This window comes from Leuresthes tenuis, unplaced genomic scaffold (genome assembly GCF_036924035.1).
Source record: "Leuresthes tenuis unplaced genomic scaffold, fLeuTen1.0.hap1 SCAF_3, whole genome shotgun sequence".
Classification (NCBI taxonomy): Eukaryota; Metazoa; Chordata; class Actinopteri; order Atheriniformes; family Atherinopsidae; genus Leuresthes; species Leuresthes tenuis.
Genome location: NW_027325357.1, coordinates 6352480 through 6364136, shown reverse-complemented (window position 1 = coordinate 6364136; position 11657 = coordinate 6352480).

Here is an 11657-nt window from a genome sequence, read left to right as displayed (position 1 = left end):
TTTAAGGGGGTAAATATGGGATTAAATATCTTGCCCAAAGTAAGTTTGACATGTGGTGATTGATGAATGACCACACAACGTCTCTTTGTAGAACAGACTCCAAACGTTAAATTGTCTAACAAATGCAACAGCTTTTTTATGCTTAAGAAAGATGGTGTTAAATGATAAAAATATTTCCTTACAAATCACTCCCAACTTATTTGTTAATAAAACCAAACTACTGAAATGGTTAAAAATACCAATCACTACACTTTAGTTTTGCACTTGAAGATAAAAAGGATTAACAGTGTTTGGAAACAGGTCCTTGTTTTCACATCCAGCAGACACAGAGCATTTCTCTGGGTTCCTGTGTGCGCCGCAAGCCGGTGTTGTTCACCACAGTTTGCATGTGTGCAGCGCAGCAACTGCTGTTTGTAAGTTGGTTTTACAACTCAAAATAGATAAAAGTTACATGCTGTTGAAATGTCTACTGCCATCCATCCTGTTTCTACAATGCCTTGGTATTGATACTTCACATATTTTACAATGTGAACATCTTTGATAGTTAATTTCAGTGCAGATTTGACACTTCAGTCCAGTGTAGAAGTAAATCAGTTAAATTATTACTAATACGAGGGAAACAGCAGCAGGGATACATATAAACTGCCAGACTCTGCTGGTTCCACAGTAATAAACTGATGTGAGGTTGTACCCTCCACACAGGCACCTCCTGGCAGTCCTCTCCCACTCCTCTGAGCCCCCTGAAGGTCTCACCCCTCCCATTCTGCCCCCCCCCCCCCCCCCCCCAGCCTAACCCACCCACAGTTTAGCTCCTCCTCTCCTGTTCAACACCCGTTTGTCTCCTGTTCTCCCTCATATCACCAGAAAAGTTCCCTTCAGTCAGTCAGTCCTCTTGTCCTTCTTCTAGTTAGTGAATCAGCTTTATTCAGCGCTCATGGAGCTTGTCCATGACAAACAACTGTCATCAGCATGTAGGGCGATGACCGAGGCAAATATTCTGCTTTCTGCTTAACATTTACACATAAAGCTTGCTTTTCAAAGTAGATAGATAAAAGAAAGGTAAAAAAAAAGAAAGCACATTATATAGTATGTAGAAGGTAAGAAGAGGAAGATGATAAACAGCAACAGTCAAATGCTTATAGTCGGAGCAGGAGAATCAATGCATCTGACATCACGGTTAACTCTGCGCTATGATGAAAACAAACCTTTACAAGCATTTATTTCTAGTTATTTAATTGCCCTTATGCTCTTATGATTCATATTTTGTATTTTTATATTGTTTTTTAAAGCTACAAACATTATTTAAGCATATACAGTGAGGGGAAAGTAGCTTGGCATACACAGCAGACAGCCCATTTGATATTGTAGCCTTAATTTTAAGTTACACCAAAGCTTTGGTTAAGTTTAAGCACCAGAGCAACTTGATTAGACACAAAGGAAAATGTCATGGTTTGGATTAAAAGGGCTTTCTTAGGCTAAGAAGGCCTCCTTCATCATGGTTACAGTAATAAACAAAATCCTGCAAGTGTTTTGAAAGTAAAACCAAAGAGAGCTACACCTACATTAAAATCATCCATCCATCCTCATCTTCCCAATGCAAACGTTTTCAACTTTGTGAGCACTTTTCATCATGGTGACTCATCTTTCTTTGCGATATTTAACATTCATAGGAAACAAGAAGCACAGATGTCTCTGAGGAGCTGACAGAAAGTAAATACGTGTATAATGTGTGTGCTGCAACAGGAATATTTCAAGGTGGCAGTGGTCACTTTTTTTTGCACTCCTGAGGTTTAAAACCTGTATGATAAGTGCAGGAACATGCTCAGCTGTTTTTACTTTACTCCCTATATTCGTAAGCCTCTGGCAAAACATTTATGTTGGCATGGCTATGCTTCTATATGAAATGATACATAAAAGGACACATGGCTACAGATTGGGAGAATCAAACCTCTTAATGCTGAATCTTTACGTGAGGCTCAGAGTAAAACATTGTTTAATTTCTCATTTGGCGACCTAGATTCTTCTGTCCACACATCTCTTTTTCGAAATGTGCAAGGAGCTAAAATGAGAGGAAGAGATGAGTGTGGAAAGTACGTATGAGGAGGTATGTTCGCATCATGAAAAGCACTCCTTGATAAAGTCACCTAACTTCCTTCTTTTCTTCCACCATAATTACTATGGCCTGTAGACAGTGCTCTCAGGAGTGGCTTGCCATTTATATTTGCAGATTTTAGGGTATTTCTGTTCATGTCTCACATGATTGCCAGTGGTTGTTGGACAGTAAAACTTAACTGTAGGTTTCAAACTGTTGCATAAACAACATATGATGTTATTTAAATGTAACAGCAACTACAACATTAAATACTGGTTACCTGGACCTGGTTTAGTTATTACAGCAAAAAACAGCAGTGTGGTGATGGATAACGTCAGGAACATACTGCAGTGGTGAGACACTATTTGAGTGTCATGTGTGTTTAAGAACTATTATCTGATGTGCTGTTCCTCATAAACTGAAGGCAGACAACGAGGAGGAGACAAAGATACACGTCTGACTGTTCACGTGTGTAAAAGGTGTGTGACTACATGTGACTATGACTGTGCGTGTGTGTCCATAATCTTCCTGGGCAGTATTCCAGTGGGAAAATGCTTCCTGACAGGAAACAGGCTCACTTTCAGAGTCAACACTGCTGCATGTGTGCGTGCATACACACACGCACGCCTATAAAGCAATACTTGATCAAAACTGTCCGCAAAAACTGCGGCTGCATATTGCTAATTAACCTTCTACAGCTGTAAGTGATGCAACAACTGTGCCAATGGTAACAGATACAGGAAATTTAAATTCATTATACTGGCTTATTAACAAGTAACACAGATCGTGTAAGAGCGTTGAAAGGAGAAGACACCCAATTCCGTGAGAGGTAGGGTAAATCCTGGACAGGTTGGAGGTCCATAACAAGACCAACACAGAGACATAAAGCCCACAGATATATGCATGTTAAGTTAGATGGTGATTCTGAATTGATCCAAGGGTGAGTGTTGACTGACCTGAAACAGAATTAAGCTTCCATTTTTTACTGATAGTTTTTTCTTGGCCATAATACCAACTTCTTTACGTACACACTTGTTTTATCTGAATGTGTAAATTAAATGCAATTGTGTTTTCATGCTATGTGTTAGTCTTTTGTCCCCAGTAATGTCACTCACCTCTGCAAGCTAATGTGTTTGAGTGTGGTAACATACAGTATAACTGTGTATGCTCGAGGTTTCTTTCTTTTATTTTTGGCTTTTAGTGTGCGCGTGTAGTTTTATGGTTGTGCATGTCCCAGTAGTGCTCCTGTGTCACTCAGTTCAAAGGTTGGCTGGAGGATGTGAAGGTCAGTGAGGTTCACTGCAGGTTAGTAAAACACACACAGAGACATCATCTGACAGTTGCAGGTTAGTGTTTTAAAGAGGTTTACAGTTTATATCTTATGTCCAGAGTTTGTTGTTTTTTGCACTAAATCTACGGCCATTAAACAAATCATCCATGTGATCAGATGCCTGCTAACAATGGACAGTGGGACTACAGATTAAAATTTGCCTTTGGGTAACTTGAGAGCATTCAATTAGTTTATAATCTAACTAATACAAATGTCCCTTTTAGAATAAGATGAAATTCAAATACCATGGCAGTCGTCCTGTTACAAATGCAACCTCCTTGATGCTGTCAGTAAGCACATATTGTACATATCAGAGTGATAAAACATTTTCCTCTGAAACATCTGTTTGCCAGATGACAACTTCCCCTATTTGCCTGCACAAAACAAACTTTTCAATGAGTGTAAAATAAAGACATTAGTTTCATGCTGTCAACAAATTATTATGTTGAGTGTTCAAACAGAACAGCTGGATTAGATTTAAGAATTTAAGAAATATATCAGTTTGAGTAAAACTTCAGTAAAACTCTATTTCTGTAATCTGCTGTACAGTCCCATAACTATCCTCCCAAACGTCTGGCTCCCAGCGCCCTGATGCCCTCATTCCCTCATTCCCTCATTCCCTCATTCCCTCTCACAATCATCTAACTTGTTGACCAAGTTGTATGCGTTCATAAGACATCTCAATGGTCGGTTTAACATCCAGGTGATTTTCTGAATCTTTGTTGTTTGAGACTTGTTGGACTGTTGTATGATGAAGACCGATGTTCACTCTGAGCTCATAAAACATTTTTCACACTGAGGCGATTCATGTCTGTGGAGGCTCGTAAATTCTTTTGGCTAACAGTCCTGCTCTACACATGACCCTAATCGGTCTGGGTATCTGAGGTAACTTCCTCTGATGTGCACAGCCACCCAAACACACAAACACGCAGCGCTATACTAAAATATACATGTGTCCTGGTTCACAATGGTTAACACATTCAGACAGTGTCAGTGGACATTGTGCTATTTTCTTCTCAATTTCGACTTCTCAATCAATATGGTAACATAAAACCAACCTAATCTATTCTAAAAAACAAGTTAAGTCTTCACAAAGTAACCAAATAAATAGATTTATGTCACACCAACATGACTGAAACAAGTACATACACAATCCAGCGACTCATGGGACAATGTCCTTTGATGCAACTGTTGGACAAACAAACACATGCCACAGATAAATGATCAAATCTTGGAGATTCAAATAAACCTTTTTATTATACAACTAAAATGACATACACATATATCCCCATGTGGCACTGAACAGGATGAATGTACATCTGTATTTGTTCTTGTCAGGAGGCTGTTTGTATGCTGAATGCACAGAATGACCCTGATGGACAGAAACTGTCTGGAAAAGAGCTAACATAACACACGGTCCCTGCACACTGTTGCTATGCTCCTGAAGAGACTTATTACAGCGAAGAAAAACATTTACTTAAACTTGTAACATGTCCCATGAATATCACTTTTTCTCTTACTTACTCTTCTCAAACTCTTAACAAGATCAGTCAGTGAAGATTCTAGACTTATTACAGCGAAGAAAAACATTTACTTAAACTTGTAACATGTCCCATGAATATCACTCTTTTTCTCTTACTTACGCTTCTCAAACTCTTAACAAGATCAGTCAGTGAAGATTCTAAAGATGTACAACTGTATTTTTGCTTGAAATCAGAGACATTGTGCTACAGCAGTTTCTGCTAATATCACATTGTAATTTAATCTTATCTGCAAAGGTATTACACAAAAAGGTCTTATGTGAGTTACAGACAATCATTTTCCTCTTTTTCATGTAATTTACCTAAGTTTCTACCTGCTCTGCTCGAACCATATGGTAAATGGACTTGTTCTTGTATAGCTAGTCTATATTCTAGTCTAACTGACCACTCAAAGCGCTTCACTACATGCCGCATTCACCGCACTCACACACATTCATACAGCACGTCTTAACTACTTAACTACGTGCTTTTTCTAATCATTCATACACATTGATACCCCAGTGATACACTGGGAGGCAATGTGTCTTGCCCAAGGACTCTTCGACATGTAGCCCGGGGAAGCCAGAGTCGAACCACCGACCTTCCGATTGGTGGGCGACTGCTCTTCCTCCTGAGCTACGTATATTTGCCTCCTTAAAATGTATTTTCTGGATGTATCTATGTCTGGCTTTACCGTGGCAGCTGTTCATCTACTTTGGCCTATATTACTTACACCAAGGAGACCAGAACCGTATTGTTGAGGAACGTCCAAAATGTAAAAGGTGCACGCAGTATTCCACGCTTTATTAAAACACAATACCACAAAGGACCTGCAAATTATTTCTCTTCTTTCCCAGAAGACTTCTCAGATCAGAATCTGGCCAAAACAAAAGTAGAATTATCAAACTTTGCCTTTTGTCATTGGTTAAAACTGACCTCAGAGGTGTTTGCATGAGGAACTTGAGGAAATAGATAGTCATCCATTCATCAAGCCTTATCCTGGAGTGCTTTGGGGGTAAACTGTGACGAAGATAGCCAAGATATATGTTTCTCCAGTGGGTCCCAGATTTGCCTTGAGGCCATTTACTGTGAGACATGTCCACACCTCCCCTTGGAGATGTTCAGAAGGCATCCTGACCAGATGCCAGAACAAGCACAAATAGATCCTTTCGTTGCTTCGGCTTAGAGAGTCAACTCTGAGCTCCTCCTGGTCTCACTCTCTCTCTAAGGGTGAGCACAGATGCCCTTTGGAGCTAATTTCAGTTGCTTTTATGTCCTTCTTCCAGTCACTGCCCACAGCCAGTGATTGTAGTAAATAGCTGCCCCTTTTACATATTGATTGCAGTTTATTTTTTAAAAAAAGACATCTTACTTAACTAGCTGCTGCTTTGCCTCGGCAATTCACGCATGCGAGACAAAGCTGTCTCAGCTGCACATCGGTGTGTGCTTACACACATCAAGCCAGCATTGAGGCATCAGCTAAGAGACTTCAGTGTTACTAGTTTGAGCAGCGTTTTTTATGCCAGCTTGCCCTTACACACATTGCCTGTTTTATCTCTGTCACTACCTCCCCTGCTGGCTCAGGGGTGTATCAGTGGCAGAAAAGCTTCGACCCTCCATGCCATCTCGTTGACAAGACCAATGCAGAACAAAGTCACATCAGTCTTGGCTTTAAAGGCATGTGTGAAAGACCTGTAGAATAACTAGTACACAGACAGCTTCGCCTTGCAACTCATCTCTCTCTTCAGCACAACAGTCTGGTTTAACATCTCCATCACTGCAGACCCTGTTCCCTTCAGCACCCGCTCTTGAACAAGACTCCAAGATACTTAAACTCTTCCCCTTGAGGTAGGAACCCGACCCACAACCTGGAGTAATACCTAAAATCTGTTTAAACTCTCCCACTTTGGACATTTTAGCTTCTTATGCGCCCATTACCACTGGGACAACTTTAGACTTAACCTCTGGCATCTGCTCCAGCTGTTCCTTCAGCACCTGTACTTTTTGATCTTGTCATATTGCTTCTTTCTTGTCAGCAGGGATCCCCACATCCATGACATGTATCGGCGCCCGTCAACCACCACTCTGATTGGTTGGTTGGCCAGCAGCTGCTTGTCAGTTTGAATCTCACTGAGCTCTGTTGTGCTTAGCAGCTTTCTTTGATATGTCCCATTGGGATTTGGAGACTTGACACTTGGTTCACTGGATGTATATATTTGTATCCAGATAGAAATGTGTTGTAACCCCCCAGGTGTGTATATTATAGCATGGAATTCCCTTTACCAAACAATAAGTATCTAGGTGAACCTGGTGGAGCATTTATCAGCTAAAAAGTCACTTCTTATCGTCAAGAGGTAGTGACAATCAAAGAGTGCTAAAAGAATGTATGTTGGAGTAAACTAAAAGAGTGATAATACATCATTTCTGTGTGCAGAATATATAATACAAAACACTTGTCTCATTTTTCAAGAACAGACAAGAGAGGCAGCTTTCACCTAAGTCTACTATTAAATCACAGAATCTTTTCATGGAAACAGCAGGCAGTTTTTATTCTCAAACACGGCCTCCTCCTCGTCTTCCCTGAATCCTGCTTTGTTCCAGGACATGCCTAACACTCCCACCTGGTATAATCTCTATTAACTATCATTAGCATTCCTCCCATATTTCCCATGGTCTGTTAGCTTCTAACAGTTAGCATTCAGCTCATATTTCTCCAACAGCTCTGACAGGAGGATTCCTCACAGACAGCTCCTGTCACCACTTGCAGCTGAATAGCACTGAACAACAGGAGATGTCCACTGATGAGCTCTGGCTTCTCCTCTAAGAACATATTGATACTGTCTTAATATCAAACTCATCTACAACTGGATGAAAAGTAGCATCTGTTGTCTCCATTTGTCTTTTGGATGTAATTTCCCTTTTCTTCTTTCATGTACATATCAATGTGTCAATCAGCTTTTCTCTTTTCAAGTCTCATCTTTTCTGCTACTTTTTATGTCTAAACAGTGGTGTTTTTGTATCCTGACTTTACTTTTCTTTCTTATTCAGTCTCAGTTCTCCTTTTTTGCCTCTCAGTTAAAAAATAATGTTTTCTCTTTTTGTTTTTTTCATCCTGCCGCCTGTCCATCACACTGATGTTGAGGTGATGATATACAGGAAGAGGACTGTAGTAAATATGAGCAGAGCTAGACAGTAGGCTCCTTTATGCCACTGTAACATACAAAGAGAAACCATAGGGACATGGGCCCCATGACCACACTGTGAAGGATATGAGAGCTAAAACTGCTGGGAGAGGGTTAAGGGCCCCTCTTCAATACTGCTCCTGAACACACGCACACACGTGTACCCGTGTTTTCCTTGTGAAGATTCAAAATCTTTCTCTAATCCAATTTTTCTGAATCTTAAACCTATCTTAAACACAATGACTTCAAATGTAAATACATTCTGAAATCTTGATATTCAGTCTAATCCTAATTTTGATCCTTTTATCAAAATCTTCAACCACAGCCTCAAAGGAATTCTGGATTATTTTTTTTATCCTGTGATGACCTGGAGTCACTTATGCGTGTTATCCGTCCAAGCCTGGAGCAACACACACGTTACATTCACATTTCAAGACACATTATAATCATTTTCAAAAATATTGAGAAACACGGGGGTAGAGGTAGCAGTTTCTTCAGTGTCTGAAAAAGAAAAAAGTTTTAATGGACTGATTAAAGTTAAAAAGAAACCTTTAAAAAAGGCTTTTTAAACAAAGCCAGAGATATGAAGCTTTTTCGATGAACCGTTACATCAGTTTTACTCTAATCTTCCTCTTTAGAGACCAGTTTTCAACAAAAGTAAGTAAGTTAAATTATATTTAGAATCGCGTTAGTCTTGATAACTTTACAGAATTCTTATAACATGTCTCCATTGTATGGAACATGGCTCCACTTCATTCAGTGGTAATACCTGGTACTTTACTTTGTTTCCATTGCACTCAATGTGGACAGGATCAGCTGTTTTTCTTTTATTCTTTGTCTTTTCTTCTTTTTTGTTCAGATCAGTAAGAACATAAGTGGGTCAGCCGACCCACTGAAGATGTTTTCATATCAACTTTCATACTCTTGGCCTGTCCGGTTCTTTGTTGAAATTTCCAACTATTAAGCCAAAGAATACATTTGAACATTTCTCAATATTCCCGCATGATTGCCCATGGACCAAATAAACATATTTCCACTGAACACCATTTTTACAAAGAAATCATCTCTGAACTTGGCACTGTCCCAGACAAATTTCTAACAAACTAATTTCAGCATTGCTTGCAAACCGTGTTACTATAATGTCAGGGACTGTCATGTTTTAAAAAAAAATCATGCTCTGAACTCACTTAGTGGGTGATGAGAGCTACAAGAGGTTCAAGGCAGGTGTTATCTATCCAATGAAAAGTCGACAAATGACCTTATCTTCATTACTATACCATTTATGGTGTGAAATCTCCAAGCATCACTTCTCAGATTATTTGGTGACGTGATTATCCTCTTAGGATGGCTTTGCTAGCTCATTTCCTCCATATTTGTAGCAACGTGGCATTAGCTTAATTTACTGAGAATCCATCAAGGTATGCATCATTCATGTGCTAAAGTCTGTTCATAACAACTTCCACATCTGATTTGGTGATATTCCACACTGAATTCTGAAAATTCTGAGCTGTAAGAGAAGCTGCTTTTCATAATCTATTTTACTGAAAACAGCTATAAACAGATTATTGTGATTTTGTGATGTCAGTCTGCCCTGCCAGGTTTTAGAAGGCTCCATTAAACCGAAAGACTTTAAAGTAATTTAACTTTTCTTTATGTAACAGAAGGTTAGGGGTTTGAAAGAAGAATGTGAGTGTGTTCCCATGGATTGGGATCTAAGAATGGGTTCTTTCATATGGCTTCTTATTCATCAGGATGGAGTAAAAACATGACGGCTGTCAGTGTTTTGGGCCTCTGAATCTCTCAGTTTGAAGTTTCTCCCACATGATAGAGATTAGAAGTCCAGAGACGGCGTGGTCTTGTGTTTCTACCTGTCTCCTTCCTTCTTTCTTTCACACATGTTTGTCTTGCTAATGATGAGGAAGAGGAGGAGAGGAAGGGAGAAAAAGTGCAGGAAGAAAGACAGATGCCTTACTGTTCCCCTCAGAATATCAGCACGTGAGATATGAAGGGAAGGTCAGGCCTCCTTTGGCTGCCTGATGCCAGCCTGGTAGTTGAATTATAGACCAGTTATTGTACGATACAATACTAATTAACAGCATTTGGTTATTGCTGTTTTTCTTTTGTGTTCCCTAACTTGCATTTGTCCTAAACTATAATCCCAGATAATAATAAACTAAAGAATATGGTGTGATGCTCCATAAAGGATTCTTTCTATAAAAGAATATTGGTCGAAATTTTGGGGCCAGATTTACAAATGGTTTGCTCCATCACTAACCCTCTTTTGGTTTTAAAAATATATACAATTTTGGGGATTTGAGTAATTCAGTATTAAATTAAACAAAGTGAAAACAAAGGGAGAGAAGTTTCACTATGTGTTTCTTAATGTTGATTGCCAGAGGAACATATTGATTGATCCAGCACATCACTCCCAAATCAGGTGGGGAAATCAAAAATAACCTGAAAACTCATGTAAAAAAGTCATGTTATATGTGCTGCTATGAAATATTTTTCAAATGTTTTTGCTTTCTTTCCTGCAGACCTTTAAAGTGCACCATGCCTTCTGTGACTGGGATTTCACTATCTGTGTTTTTACATGGAATGTTGCTGATTGTAACTGTAAGAGAACAGAAGCATGTCAAATTCCTAAATGGTTAAGATTACGTCCAAGAAATAAACACTATAGCTTTCCTTTATTCAAAGAAAATAGCAGCCTATTCAACAGAATAAGGGAGTGACAGGGCAGGGATGACTCTAAAGCACTTTAGTTCTTTTGTTTTGCATAAGGTTTGTTAGCGTGTAGCTCTGGAGAACCACAGAACTGGTTCACAGGGGTGGATGAGAGATAAATTAATTTATGTACTAATCCAAACAAAACCAACAATGTTACTAAGGCTCTAGTCCAGAGACCGAAATACAAACAGAGCAGAACACGGCAGAAGATGAACCTAACTTGGCTTTGGGAATAACATGATGAAACAATGACGACATGGCAGAGAATTTGGGAAACCTGATAGTTTATACAGTATACATAGAGGAAAAAAACAAACAAGGTACGTGATTGTCAACCAGAAAACTAGAACCTGGTGTGAATCAAGACCAGTTAGCAAGGCTTCGTTCCAGTTATGTTCAGGAAAATAAAGTACTTTCAAACTGAATGACAGTATTACCATTAAATCACAAGTTGGCTCATGAAACTTACCACTATTACAAAGGTCAAGTTGTATTTGACTTGGCCAAATTCACATATGACTTATTGGTTCTGGAAGTTTACATATGTGGGTTGGAACTGTACAGGGCTGTAAAATTTAGTCTCTGCTTATACAGCAGAGAAGTGTTATGGTTTCCGGTGATATGGAAGTCCCTGATTAAGAGAAGAGCAGTCCAGAGGCCAACAGATGATGGAATTTAGGTGTGTATTAATTATCAGAAGCTTGCTACTCTTCAGGACAGGTGCAGCTTGTTCAACGTTGAAGTATTACTGTGTTTGACCTACAATCAGGGGTAAATCAAGGCTTGCTGTCTTCAGATTGTAA